We start from the raw sequence: 13431 nt of genomic DNA on the forward strand, positions 1-13431 counted from the left end.
CCCTGACCCAGCACTGCAAAAATAGTAGCTTTTACCTTTCTAGTTAAGATCCTAAAGATAAGAATTAGGGAGTCATTCAGATATCTGGGAATGGGAGGGAGGGAGGTGGCAGGGTGGGGAAGATAGAGCAAGCAATAAAAGATGCAAAAGCAGGTATGTCTGTCTGGTCAGAAAGAAAGCCAGTGTAGCTCAACTGTGTTAGGTGAGAGGGAGCATGACAATAGATGAAATTAGAAGGCCTCACAGGTTTGCATCAGTGTTGTTATGAACAAATGATACTGTATATATAATATTGTATGTATTTTAGTCATTGCTACAAAAACTTTGAGTACTATCTTGACTGGTAAGGAAAAGTACCCTCTGAGAGGGCCAAGAAGTGGGAAGCAGATAGGAAAAGGAAAATGATAGCACCACAAAGGAGAAGCAAAGAGTGATGGGGTCCTCGGTGTCATGGAGAAACATAAATTCCAGCACTGGTTTTTCAGGAGACCCAAAGCAAAGAACAACAGATAATAAGACAAGATGCGGTTTTGCTGACCATCTAAAGAACAGTCCTTGTAATTCAGCAATGTTACAAAGTGAGTGTAGGAATGTGGGGCAAACCAGGTACAGAACAGGATGGATCCTCAGGGAATCAGCAGTAGCAGAAAGAAGCTGCAGTGAGTGAAGACCTTCTAGGCTGTATGTAGTGGAAATGTTGAGGGGTTCCCATAGCAATAGGATCCTAGCAACATTACTGAGAGAGATAAGTCTTAGCCTGGAAGGTAAACGTGCACCTCAAAGAAAGGATACTTCAGGAAAGAAAAAAAACATGACGCAGCCTGAAGCCTTTTGACTAGTAGGTCATGGAGAGAAGAGCAGAGCAGATCTTCACTAAGAATATTTCACTAAACAGTGGTGGAGATTAGATGATAGCACCTCTGTTTATGATACAGGTTTTTGGACACCTGCATAAAACTGTCTAAACTGTTTAGACTCTACTCAGTTGTTCTTTGATTTCTGATACCCCACAGTAAAGAACTCCATTCAGACTTGTTGGAGTAGAATAAAAACATTGGAGCAGTAGAATGAAGTAGCAGCTACTGAAGACCATCTTGCACTTTCTGAACTGGTCTTGAGCAAATGCAGGAACACCTGAATCCAGGTGGGTCCCATGTACCACACTTTTTTGCTCTTGATCTTGGGCATTGATTACTCATTTGCTAACTTTTCTCTGTCTCACCCAAAGTGAATCACTTTTTATTTATTGGCTTTCCTTTTTCCTTTATTTGTTTATATCAGTGTGGCCTGTGAGATTCTTATTTTATTCAATAGCTCTGTTATTATTAAGTAAAACTGATATACATTATTCATACATTTATTGCTATAACTTTTTCTATTTCATATTATACTTTGTTCAAAGCAAATTACTTGTGAATCTTCCATTTAACTGTGAACTTGAGGCACAAACATAGTGCCTGGCCCTATACTGGTATTCAGTATATGTTTGTGGATGAAGGAATAAACAAACAAGGGCCCCAAAGACAGGTTAATAGCCACCACCTAAGAAGGTACTCAAGTAGATTTTACTGCCATTGATTGGAGTTAGTTGTTCAGCAGTGTGTGTGTGTATGTGTGTGTGTGTGTGTGTGTATGTGTGTGTATGTATGGTGGGAGATATATCCTCTAGGCAGCTATTATTATGAAAAAATGCTAGGTCCTAAGAATATTTAATACATGTTTCCTGTAATGAAAAAATGTTCATTTATGCTCTCCTTTCAACTTGTTTTTTTATAAGTTTCCTGGGGGATGATTTAAAACAAGCTCTCTCAATCTGGGGTTTTCTTCTTCTTTTTTTTAATTGAATATTGAACGGTTTGGGTCTCTCTAGAATCTGAAGGTGCCTAAGGATCCAAGCAAATGATCCTAGACATCTTCCCTCTTGCTGTGAGGTCCTCAGGTTTTCCATGTAGAAACATACAAATTGGAGTCGTGCTCTCTGGCCTTCCCAGTGGAACAATCTAGAGCTCTGTGGCTCTGAATTGGAGTGGGATTATTGACCATTTAATACCCTGTGAGTCTTATCAATCATGAATTAATAATGGGGCTTGCTCAAAATAAAATAGAGATGGTAAATACAAATTCAGAAACATACTAACTTTGATTAAAATTAAAGCACAACAGTGGGATCTATAGGGGGAAGGAGAAAAAAATGGGTGGGAAATATCAGAGAGGGTGATGGAACATGAGAGACTCTTAATTCTTGGAAATGAACAAGGGGTAGTAGAAGGGGAGGTGGGCGGGGGGATAGGGTGACTGGGTGACGGACACTGGGTGGGGGGCACTTGACGGGATGAGCACTGGGTGTTTTACTATATGGTGGCAAATCGAACTCCAATAAAAAATATACAAAAAATATATTCTATAGAATCTTATTCTATCTAAGACCTTCCCTGGTGCAAATGGTCATTTTTCTTTTGAGTTATTGTTATGACTAATGCACACTACTATTGGAGCCTTTAGCATTTCCAGCACTGAACTCCTTGTTGACATGCTTATTATCCCATCTACCAGGAGAATTTCAGGAGGTCTGGCTGTGTTCTATTTCTCTTTCCTTACCCAGCATTTAGTCCACACCCCAATACATCATGGATGCTTAATAAATAATTTTATTAACGAATAAATGTACATGTATGCATATATGCACACATATATAGGAGTTTATATATATAATAAAATATATATAATAGAATTGAAGAGTGAAATATAATACATTTTGTTCCTAAAAATCTTTTCCCCAAAAACAAGATAAAAGTGCAATGTGGAGTGTAACTTTGTAAAATGCTGACAGCTCTAGGATGAATGGTTTTTGTTTTTGTTTTTGTCTTCAAAACAAAGCTAAAGAAACTCCTCTTGGATAGCAGCTTTATTTAAAAAGAAGGAGAAGGAGAAGAAGAAGAACAGGTGATTTTAAATTAAAACACTCGAGAATATTTGTTTACGTGAGTGAGTAGATGAATAAATAAGTGAACGGTTATGATAAAGACACAACATTTTCTTTGGAATTAGTAACATTAAGTCTCCTTCAAATTTATTTTATTTTATTCTATTCTATTTTATTTTACTTTATTTTATTTTCAAATTTATTTTAAATATAAAATAAAATACACATATGTACAAACAACGAAATGTCAATACCTAACGCACACATAATTAGAAATGCTTTCATTTTTGCTCTCAGACTGTCTGGTTCCTCTGTAAATAACCATACCTTTAAGGTATTCAGATAGGATAGTAACTGGAGCCGGTTTGGCAGCTCCGGGGCTGGTGATGGAGACAGTGCAGCTTTGAATGGGCCCTTTGATGGAGACAAGCATCTCCTATCTCCCAGGGCCTCACTCTCTTGAGCACACTCCCCTTGGGGCTGCCCTTGGCTAATAGGCAAGCAGACATGGGCGGCCCCACATTGGGCCTCGCCCCCTCACGGGAGGGCTTTCCTGACTGGTTTTGTAGCTGGTGCCCCATCCCATCCCATAGCTGCCTCCGCTCTCAGCCTGGAGCCACCTTTGGCTCAGAGGCAGCCTCTTCCTTTCTAGGTTGCTGATCTGAAGCTGACCATGCAGATGGCTGCTTCAGGGGATCTGCAGGCCTGAGCCTGGGATGTCCAACAGCTGGCCATACTCCACTGTGAAATGGTAAATGCTCAAAACTTTTGCTCCATTCCCAGAGGATCCCCCATTAAAATGACTTTACATTCACTACCTGCCAACAGGACCTGTAAGCGAGCCAAAGGGAGCTGCAGATTAAGCATAATTATGAATTCTGAGTAGAATGGAGTAGTTGGAGATTGTTTTTCATGAAAGACCTATTTTTTTTTCCTACTGAAAATGCAATAAGGAAGCACTGAATGCTCCGCGGAGTCTTTATATTTAAATGTGCTTTACAATTAATGCTTTTCCTTGTGTTTTCGTGAAACAGACAGACAACCTCCCAAACTTGAAAGCTGTTCTTAGAATTGGATTTTAGTTTGCTCAGGATTTGTGGCTAATCAGCACCGAATTTTATAGATAAGTATTTTAACATTTATTAACAGGAACTGGTACCAAATGCAAGACATTTCCCAGGCTTAGTTGTCAATGAGCGACTAATCTCTAAGGATTTATAAACCAGCACAACTGAGTAAGGATTCAAAGGCCTCTTGCAGGCTCTTCTTGAGAGCTTAATGTGCCCCATCGGAAACAAGCCAGTTGTACCATTTATTCTTTTAGTCTTTCCTCCTTTGCAAATAGAAAAGGAAAGTCAAGATGCTGAGCATAAAAATATTTGCAGACACCACATCAATTCACTACTGTGAATGTTTACAATGTGGCAACTTTTACTAATTCGATATAAAATTATTAACACATCTCATCAAGGTTTTCCCCCTGTTGCCCATATACTTTCTATTTGCACATAGGAGTAGCAGTCAAGATTTCCTTGTGGCTGTCCAAATAGTCTGCTCACCTGTCTAAAGCCCATAACAAAGTACCATCATACTATTAAGAAGATAAGATCGGAAGTTTCGTGATATCAAGTAAAAATACTTAATTTTTAACAAGCCCAGTAGAATGCTAGGCCATGATAATGATAAAGACAGTAACCATGGTAGCAGCTAGATGGTACCGTGCACGTATGATATTGCCTATACATGCCCAAACTCTCTATATCTCTTGTCTTTTTAAATCTTCCCAAATCTATGTGGGAGATGCCATTATTATCTTATAGATAAGAAAACTGAAGCTTTAGTGAGTTCAAGTTGGTTTCCTGAGCTCATGGGGCAATTTTTGGCTGGAGGCTGAAATTTGAACCCTGACGTGCGTATGTTCCATGGATGCTAAAGATATTTTTTAAAAAAAATCTCTGTTTTTAAATTGCTTTCAGAGTAAGCTTATAGAACACACAAGAAAAATGGGTCTCATTTCTTTCTAATCATCTTAATATAAGCCCTCCTGTTTCCTATATTCTTAAAAATTGTTTAGATCTCTTCATTATATGTGGTTTAAAAGCAACTAATGCATTTAGTTAAAAGAAAATCCAGATGTTTATTTAAACGGCATTGCCCCCAAATCCCAGTCGAATTGAATTTTTACTTTTTAATCCAGTTGTGTGTTTGAAAGAAAAAAAAATAAAACCCATTTTTATTTGTAATGTTAAAATGCTGGCACTATACATTAATAATTAATAAGATGCTTTATTTTGTTAGTTGTTTATTAAAAAATTAGGTTTAACTATTTCTATTGTTATGTTTATCAAAATACTTAATGATGAAACAAAGTGAGACAAAAATAAAACACAGCAAGATATGTTCTCTACCCTTACAGAATCTGTACCTCTTCATAAATTCAATACCCCATGGAATTAATGGTTTATGCTTTTAGCCATTATTAATGAGGCTGTATTTTTTTTTTGGCGAGATGAATTATATGACTTCTCTGGTTGCTGATATTTGGTCATTGAAATGACTTAAAATAATATCTAATCAACTCCACATTTATGTTGTGTACTTACTGAATACAAGACACTTTGTCTGAATTTGTTGTTTTTAACTTAAAAAGAATCTCACTTTATATTGAATAGTCAGAAAACTTTGGATCACTCATGAATTGTTTGGTTAACATTATAATCTATAGGTGGATGCTGTATTGGGGCACAACTATTGCTTTTTTCAAACATGCAATACTTAAAATTTTTAAAAATATTTTCATGGTGAGAGGCACAGTGTTAGAGGCCAGAGTATTTATCTTGCTAAGTTACTTTCCTCCCCTCTTCTCACACTTCCATTGTTCAAACACAGTGGTGGCTACAGAGAATGACCTGGAAAGGCATCAAAGAAATGCTTTTCTCACTTGATATGTGAGCATTCTGATCTTCAAATATCTGAAGAGCCTTAGAAAAGTGGCCTGAGTCCCCTCTGATAATAAGCCTATAAAACCAACTGGTACTTGATAAATAATTATATAACTCCTGGAGAAAGGAGATGAGAGGTGAAGGGAGAGAAGGAAACTGGGTGATATTTATATATTTGTAGTGGCATAAAAATGAAAGTAAGTGGTTGTACGTTTTTGAATTTTAAAGGGAATTTATATGAGTCTGTCTGTCTGTCTCTCTCTCTGCCATGAAGACAGAGTGAGAAGCTGGTTATCTGCAAGCAGGAAGGGAGCTCTCACTAGTCCCTAACCATTCTGGCTGTTTGATCACAGACTCTCAGTCTCCAGAACTGTGTCTGAAATAAATTTCTATTGTTTAAACCACCTCATCTATGGTAATTTTGTTATGGCAGCCTGAGCTGACTCATACAAACAATTATCTGAAGAAGCAAAATGTAAAATATAAATATATTTTATATATATTATAAAAGAAGCAAAATATAAATATTTTCATTAGAAAAATACCAAGTTGAAAAAAAAGAAAAATACCAAGTAGGGGACACCTGGGTGGTTGAGCATCTGCCTTCGGCTCAGGTCATGATCCCAGAGTCCTGGGTTCGGATCCCGCATTGGGCTCCCTACATAGACCCTGCTTCTCCCTCTGCCCGTGTCTCTGCCTCTCTCTGTGACTCTCATGAATAAATAAATAAAATCTAGAAAAAAAAAAAGAAGAAGAAGAATACCTAGTAGAATATATAGAGAATAATAAAGCACGGTAGACTAAAATAATACTACATTTGATATAATTTAAATAGGATGTTGGTAAATACCAACATCTTAAAAACTCAGCAATAAAGAGAAAAGAGAATGAAAGGAAATAAAGAAGACCATTCAAGGGGAGGAGGTAGCACAAAGGTGGAGCTTGAGGACCTCCTCAGCAAGGCAAAGAGGCTGTTGGGTAGAGAGGGCCACGTATGAGCAATGGGGGTCCGCGGCACCCAGGCCACTCTTCAGGCTTGGCCTGCAAGACAGCAAATCCCAGACATCGCGCTGTGGCCCTTGCTGATGGTCTACACCCTTGGTGAAATCACACATCTCTCACTCCTCTCTCCTACAGGCTACAAATGATCCCAGCTGCTCTCCCACCCAGGGCACAGAGCTTTACAAATCCAACACCCCACAGTCACACAGAATTTGGGCCGAGTCCCTTCTTCCCGTCCACCGCTCTGACCTTTCCTCCTTCTCTTTCTTCTTTCCCTTTATCCAACTGAAAAAATACTTACCAGGAGCCTTTCATGTATTGGGTATCACACCAGATGCTGTCTGAACAATGGGGTTTATTGAAAGGAAGCAAGTGTCCTGCCCTTTTGAAGTTTTCATTCTAGTGAGTGAATGAAGGAGGAAGGCAGGAAACATGTAAGCAAATCCATATTTTTTTTTCAAAAGTCAACTGCTGTGAGGCAAACAGACAGCATGCTGAGAACAGATAGGAGGGAGCTCTATTTTCACAGGGAGTAGTCATAGAAGCCTCCGGGGATCGAAGCTGAGCCCGGAGTAGGAGAAGCAGTCAAGAGGAGACTGGTAAGAGGAGAGAACAGGGCAACAAGTCCCTAAGTCAGAAGGAGCTTAACCTGTTCTTGGATCCCCCCAAAATGGGCCCAAGAGCATGCGGTGGGGCCAGGCAATGGGTATGAGAAGGAGGGATCATGGGCCCCTCCAGGTGTGTCCTGGGGCAGCTGACATCATGGCTCTGTGCCTCGACTTCCTCATCTCCTCATAAAATGTGGTTGACTCCACCTTCCCCAGAGACGGCACATAATGATACGCCGGAGACATTTAAATCATGGTCGTTCCTCTCTTCAGGTTCCTTCTTGGTACAGGTGATTTTTCTTCCAGAATTAAAGACATGTTTGGCCTCTTGAGAATCTGACCTGCTGGAAATGTAATATGATTGCCTATCTTTTCTTTTCTTCTAATTTATTTGAAAATGAGACCCAGTTTATTGGACTGATAATGCACTCATCCAAACTCAATGTGAAGACGATTTCAAACCTCAGATTAATTATTTTTCAATTTGAGGTGTTTTTTTTTTTCCCCATAACGTAGTCAGCTTTTGAGACAAAGACTTGGTCATAAATCTTTAAATTAGCTAGGGAATTAATTTTAAAATTAAATGCACTATGATGAATTACAGGCAAATGAATGATTAGTAATGCAGAAAAATAAAACTGGGTCAGCGGGGCCCATTTGTATATGGTGGCTGGTACCGAGTGGCCTCTGCAGGGCAGCATCTTGGTCGGGGAGGACGAGAGTCATATGCATTTCCTTGATTTTTTTTTTTTTTTTGACTTTGTCCATCTTAAGGCTCATGCCTGAGAAGTCATTTCCAAATTTAAATGGAATTTATGAGCTGTAGGCTTTTATAGCACACGGTGACATTGGGAAGAGTTGAGGTACTTCAAAACCTGAAAATGTGAAGATTGGAGAAATGGTCACACATGAAGAGTGTGGACTGTCACTCACTTGACTTCCTGAGTTTATTCACTCATCCATCTTTGCTACTGTGATTGCCTCTTCCTCTCAGCAGCTAGCAACTTCCCTACCTCCAAAGAGGGACATTTATTTATTTTTTCTCCTTGTGAAGGGTGATTAAATCACGGAGAACGCTCCATAAGTAAGGAGGGGTTCTATTTTCATCTAGTAAAGCTAAACCATCATCAGGGAGATATTCAATAAGAAATCCACAGTTAACTGTGAAGGGAGGGGGGAACGTGATAGATCAGTGTTTATCTACCAAGGGCATAGATTCCAAGGGTGAGGATGGGAGTGGGACGGAGGCAGGGGGAGTTAGAGACCATGCACTACTTCTTTTAAAACCCTCAGTCTTCTGCATGCCTGGAGGCTCAGTAGTTGAGCGTCTGCCTTCAGCTCAGGTCATGATCCGGGGTCCCGGGATCAAGTCCCACATCTGGCTCCCTGCATGGAGCCTGCTTCTCCCTATGCCTGTGTCTCTGCCTCTTTCTCCTTGTCTCTCACAAATAAATACATAAAATCTTAAAAAATAAAACAAAACAAACAACCTTCCGTCTTCTCATTAGAGTGAGTCCCTCACCCACCCCCCACCCCCCCTCCCCTGGTCCTAGCGCACACAGAGGCATGTGCACCCTTCTGCTTGGCATCAAGTTCCATGCAGAGCAAACAAGCTGCATTACTTTGCAATTTAGGGCAAAAGAAGGTCTTGCCAAAAAAAAAAAAAAAAAAGAAGAAGGTCTTGCCTCCACTAAGAAGGAAGGAAACACCCCTGTGGCTCCGGCCCCATCACAGATTTATCCCAGGTCTGTGATAGTCAAAGGATGAGCTCCTCAGGGTAGGTGAGGAGAGTCGGTGCACAGAGGATTGGAGCCCTGCGTGGAATTCCCTTGTCTCCCTGGACACTTTGCCATTCGTTTGTGAGGAAGTGAAGTCTAGAGGTTAGCTGTGATCACCAGAAGCCTTTGTTGGCATTATGTTAAACTAATTAATTCATTTTAAAATTTTTATTTGCATTTATCTAAGATTTCTTTATTTACCTATTTATTGTTTGCAGAGGTCTTTGTTAAATTGCAGATGCAGACCTAGGACAGTGAGAGTGTCCACAGTGGCCCGGTCTGACCTGTGGTGGAGGGTGGAGGGAGCGTGGCCCTGCAGGGGGACGGGGGCTGCTAACCCTGGTCCTTCAGTCTCTTTATTGGGACCCTGTGGGCCTCCCTGCGTGCGGGCAGGTGTCCGCCTCCCAGGCCCTGTGGTATTTACCTACCTTTCTAAGCATCATTTTCTTTGACCCTAAGCTGATGAAGTGTCCTTACCCCCTTTCCTCCGATTTAAATTTAATGAAATGAGATGCTTTATGAGAAGAACTTGGCGTTAGGACTAGAGCACAGCTAACACGTCGAAAATGTTAGTTATTGTTAGTAGCGTATCAGGTGGCGCAAGCTGATGTGGGGAAAGCAAGGTGTGACCACAGGAAAGGGGAGGAGTTAGTGAATGAGACGGGGGAGGGGGGACAGGCGGGGGCAGGGGTTGCCTGAAGAAGGACTCAGTGTGGGCATAAGGGCTGCTGTGAACATGACAGGGCCATCGCTATCAAACAGAGAAGATGCTGGAAAGGGTCAAGAAAGATCAGCTTCTATTTCACTGTCAAACACCTCTTCAGCTTTACTCTCAATCAGGTACTGGTCTAAGAATCGTATGATACTAACTCAAGAAATCCGCATTATAACTGTATGAAGGAGGTACTGTTCTCATTTACAGATGGAGAAACTAAGGCACAGAGAGCTCCAGCAACTTGCCCAAGGACACACAGCCGGTGCACAGCAGAGCTTGGGTTTGAATGCAGGCTTTTGAGTCCATGAGTCTAAGCTTCCTTCTGAAAATAAACTTCACCTTAAACTTAAGGGTCCTGGCCCTGATCACCTGGAAGTGTCACAGGAGATACGAAGATTCATATTGCTCGATCTTCTAGATTTGTGCATTTCGTTCTTTCCCGATCCCCACTTTCTGGGACACCTTCTCATGGTGTCACTGTTTTGATCCATCACAGTTCGTGTCGCAATCCCATTTGTTCTTCAATTTCAGTAGCCTTCATGTTCACGTCTTTTCCACTTATTTTTCCCCTAGAGATCTGGGAACTAATCAAATTTTATTTCACTACACATACTAATGTATCAAAATTAATATGCATTTTCTCCACAATCAACAATATTTTCTCATTTTATTACAGACTGTCTGGAGTGGTATGGAATATGCTGTTAAGCTACAGGCAGTGATCAAGATCTGCACGCCTTTTTTGCAGAGGCAATAGTCTTTTATTATAAATTCTTATTGCTCCATGTGATTTAGAAACTGGTAATAATTCAACTGGCCTAATAACTGTTAAAATGTGGGTGCTTTTCTTTTTCTCTTTTCTTTTATGCATGTGCTCTAAAATATTTTCTCCCACCAGGGGTGAATTTGCTACCTTTTAGCCATGTACGCATTCAAAATTATAATGCAATTATTTATTGACTTTATTAAACGTTGCCATCTTTGATGCCATAAACCTATTAAAAGACATTGAAAAACATAAAACTACTCCCATAAATCTGAGTAAAATTTGCAGTGGTGAAATCCCAAGTTATTTTTACTCAACTATATGATGCCAAAAGGGAAAATAATCTCTATTTAGTGGCAAACATATACACGCGTCCATGTGTGTACCTTTCCTATTCCAGTGAATTCACAGCATCAGAGACCAAAGTGGTCTTTTCTCTACTTGACAAAGTAAGGTACATGGTGCCCTACCTCAGACACCACGTGAGCCAAAGGTCCATTTTCAAGAATTAATTCTGTTGAGAGGACGATCTGAGCTCTGAGTGCTTTTTGAGATTGTGGCTCATTTGTACAGGGCTTATTTTGATGGCTGTTCGGTTCTATAGGAAGACCTAATTAATCCTAATGGTGATTTTGCTGTGATTCGCTTGACTGTTCGTATCTTAGTGACATTTCCTCTACATTCTGGTAACTCAGAAGTAGAAGGAATTGCCTACCGGCCTGTCAACTGATCACCTAACCCTCCGAGAGGGTGTCTGAGTGGCTTAAATGCTCAGAAAGGACGTGTTGGTGGCTGCAGAAGCGGCTGTATTTCCTATGCCTCTCTCTGCAGCACAGAAGGAGAAATTTGGTTTTTCTTTTGGGGAAACCTGAAAAAAGAAAAGCATGGAGTAGGTAGAGAACATTTTCATTTGTTATGTCCTTGTTCTTTCTTTTTGGGAGAAACTACCTATTACTGTGAAGTAAAAGTAGTCGGTAATTTACAGAGGCCCCAGGGTAGCCCCGTATAACAATGATATATTTTTCTTGTCAGCATCAGAGTCATCACCATTGCTTTTCATAAACATCTGTCAGTCCATTTGTGGCCGAAGGACTTTTTCTTCCTAACTTCCCCTTCATTCGGAGATCTTATTATGTCAACTTTAGAATTAAAGCAACTGCTTAGCTGTATAATAAATAATGCGATAGAAAATAGAATGGGGTAGGTCTATTTTTAACTCTTTGAGGAACCTCCACACAGTTTTCCAGAGTGGCTGCACCAGTTCACATTCCCACCAACAGTGCAAGAGGGTTCCCTTTTCTCCGCATCCTCTCCAACATTTGTTGTTTCCTGCCTTGTTAATTTGCCCCATTCTCACCGGTGTGAGGGGGGTGGGAGTGAATGGGTGACGGGCACTGGGGGTTATTCTGTATGTTAGTAAATTGAACACCAATAAAAAATAAATTAAAAAAAAAGAAGAGTTAAAAAATAAATAAATAAGTTGTTAGTCATGTGACCATGAAAAAAAAAAAAAAGAAAATAGAATGGGAAACACTACTCATACATTTGCCGAGATTAGAAAGTGTAGCTCACTGTCCATTTCTGTACCACTCTTGAACTAAAAAAAAAAAAAAGCAAAAACAGGGATCCCAGGGTGGCTCAGCAGTTAGGGTGTCTGCCTTCAGCTCATGTTGTGATCCTGGGGTCCTGGGATCGAGTCCCACATCGGGCTCCCTGCAGGGAGCCTGCTTCTCCCTCTGCCTGTGTCTCTGCCTCTCTCATAAATAAATAAATAAAATCTTAAAAAAATAAACAAATTAAATTAAAAAACAAACAAACAAACAACAACAACAACAAAACGACCCTACCACCAACAATAAAAAGTGTTTTCAAATGGTTGGAAGAAATCAAAAGAGCAATATTTTATAGACCCATGAAAAGGATATGAAGCTCAAATTTGGGCCATAAATAAAATTGCATTGGAACACAGCCACGCCCGTTCACTTACACATTGTCTATTGCAGAAGTCTCCTGCCACCACAGAGTTGACAAGTCATGACAGAGACCATGCAGCATGTGTAGCCTAAGACAGTCCTTTACAAAAGATTTCATTTATTTATTTTAGAGAAAGACAGCAGGGGGAGGGGCAGAGGGGGAGAATCTTCAAGCCAAACTCTGTGCAGAGCTGAGCCTGACCCAGGGCTTGATCCCAGGACCTTGAGACCATGACCTGAGCCGAATCAAGAGTCAGACACTTAACTGGCTGAGCCACCCAGGTGCCCCATGACCACAGGTTTACAAGGGTATCTGGAGGAGAGAAAAAGACAAAAAAAAAAATCTGGTTAAAGTATGTTTTTTAACATCACACTTATTTAAAGAAAAGGTGAGCGACTTAGAAACATAATCTGTACACTTTTCTCTTTTAAAAATTGTATTTATTTATTCATGAGAGACACAGAGAGAGGCAGAGACACAGGCAGAGGGAGAAGCAGGCTCCCTGCAGGGAGCCCGATGTGGGACTCGATCCCAGGACCCCAGGATCACGTCCTGGGCTGAAGGCGGCACTTAACCGCTGGGCCACCCGGGCTGCCCAATAATCTGTAAACTTTCCTAATGAAATGAGAACTTGTAGATGGTCCCATCCACAATGAAATTCAAACAATTTTTATGGAACGAGCAATACTAAAAAGAATGATGTATTATGACACTTGAGTTCCT

General features: G+C 40.4%; 1 long non-coding RNA gene across 1 annotated transcript; it reads left to right on the forward strand.

The window, feature by feature from the left end:
* The first annotated feature begins 757 nt into the window (after nucleotides 1–757).
* Nucleotides 758–10828, forward strand: LOC140625749 (uncharacterized). The gene is made up of 3 exons (XR_012025078.1): nucleotides 758–1144; nucleotides 3576–3674; nucleotides 10645–10828. It is a non-coding gene; the product is annotated as an uncharacterized lncRNA (long non-coding RNA).
* The last annotated feature ends 2603 nt before the right edge of the window (nucleotides 10829–13431 follow it).

The sequence above is a fragment of the Canis lupus genome, chromosome 36 (genome assembly GCF_048164855.1).
Source record: "Canis lupus baileyi chromosome 36, mCanLup2.hap1, whole genome shotgun sequence".
In the NCBI taxonomy this organism is placed as follows: Eukaryota; Metazoa; Chordata; class Mammalia; order Carnivora; family Canidae; genus Canis; species Canis lupus.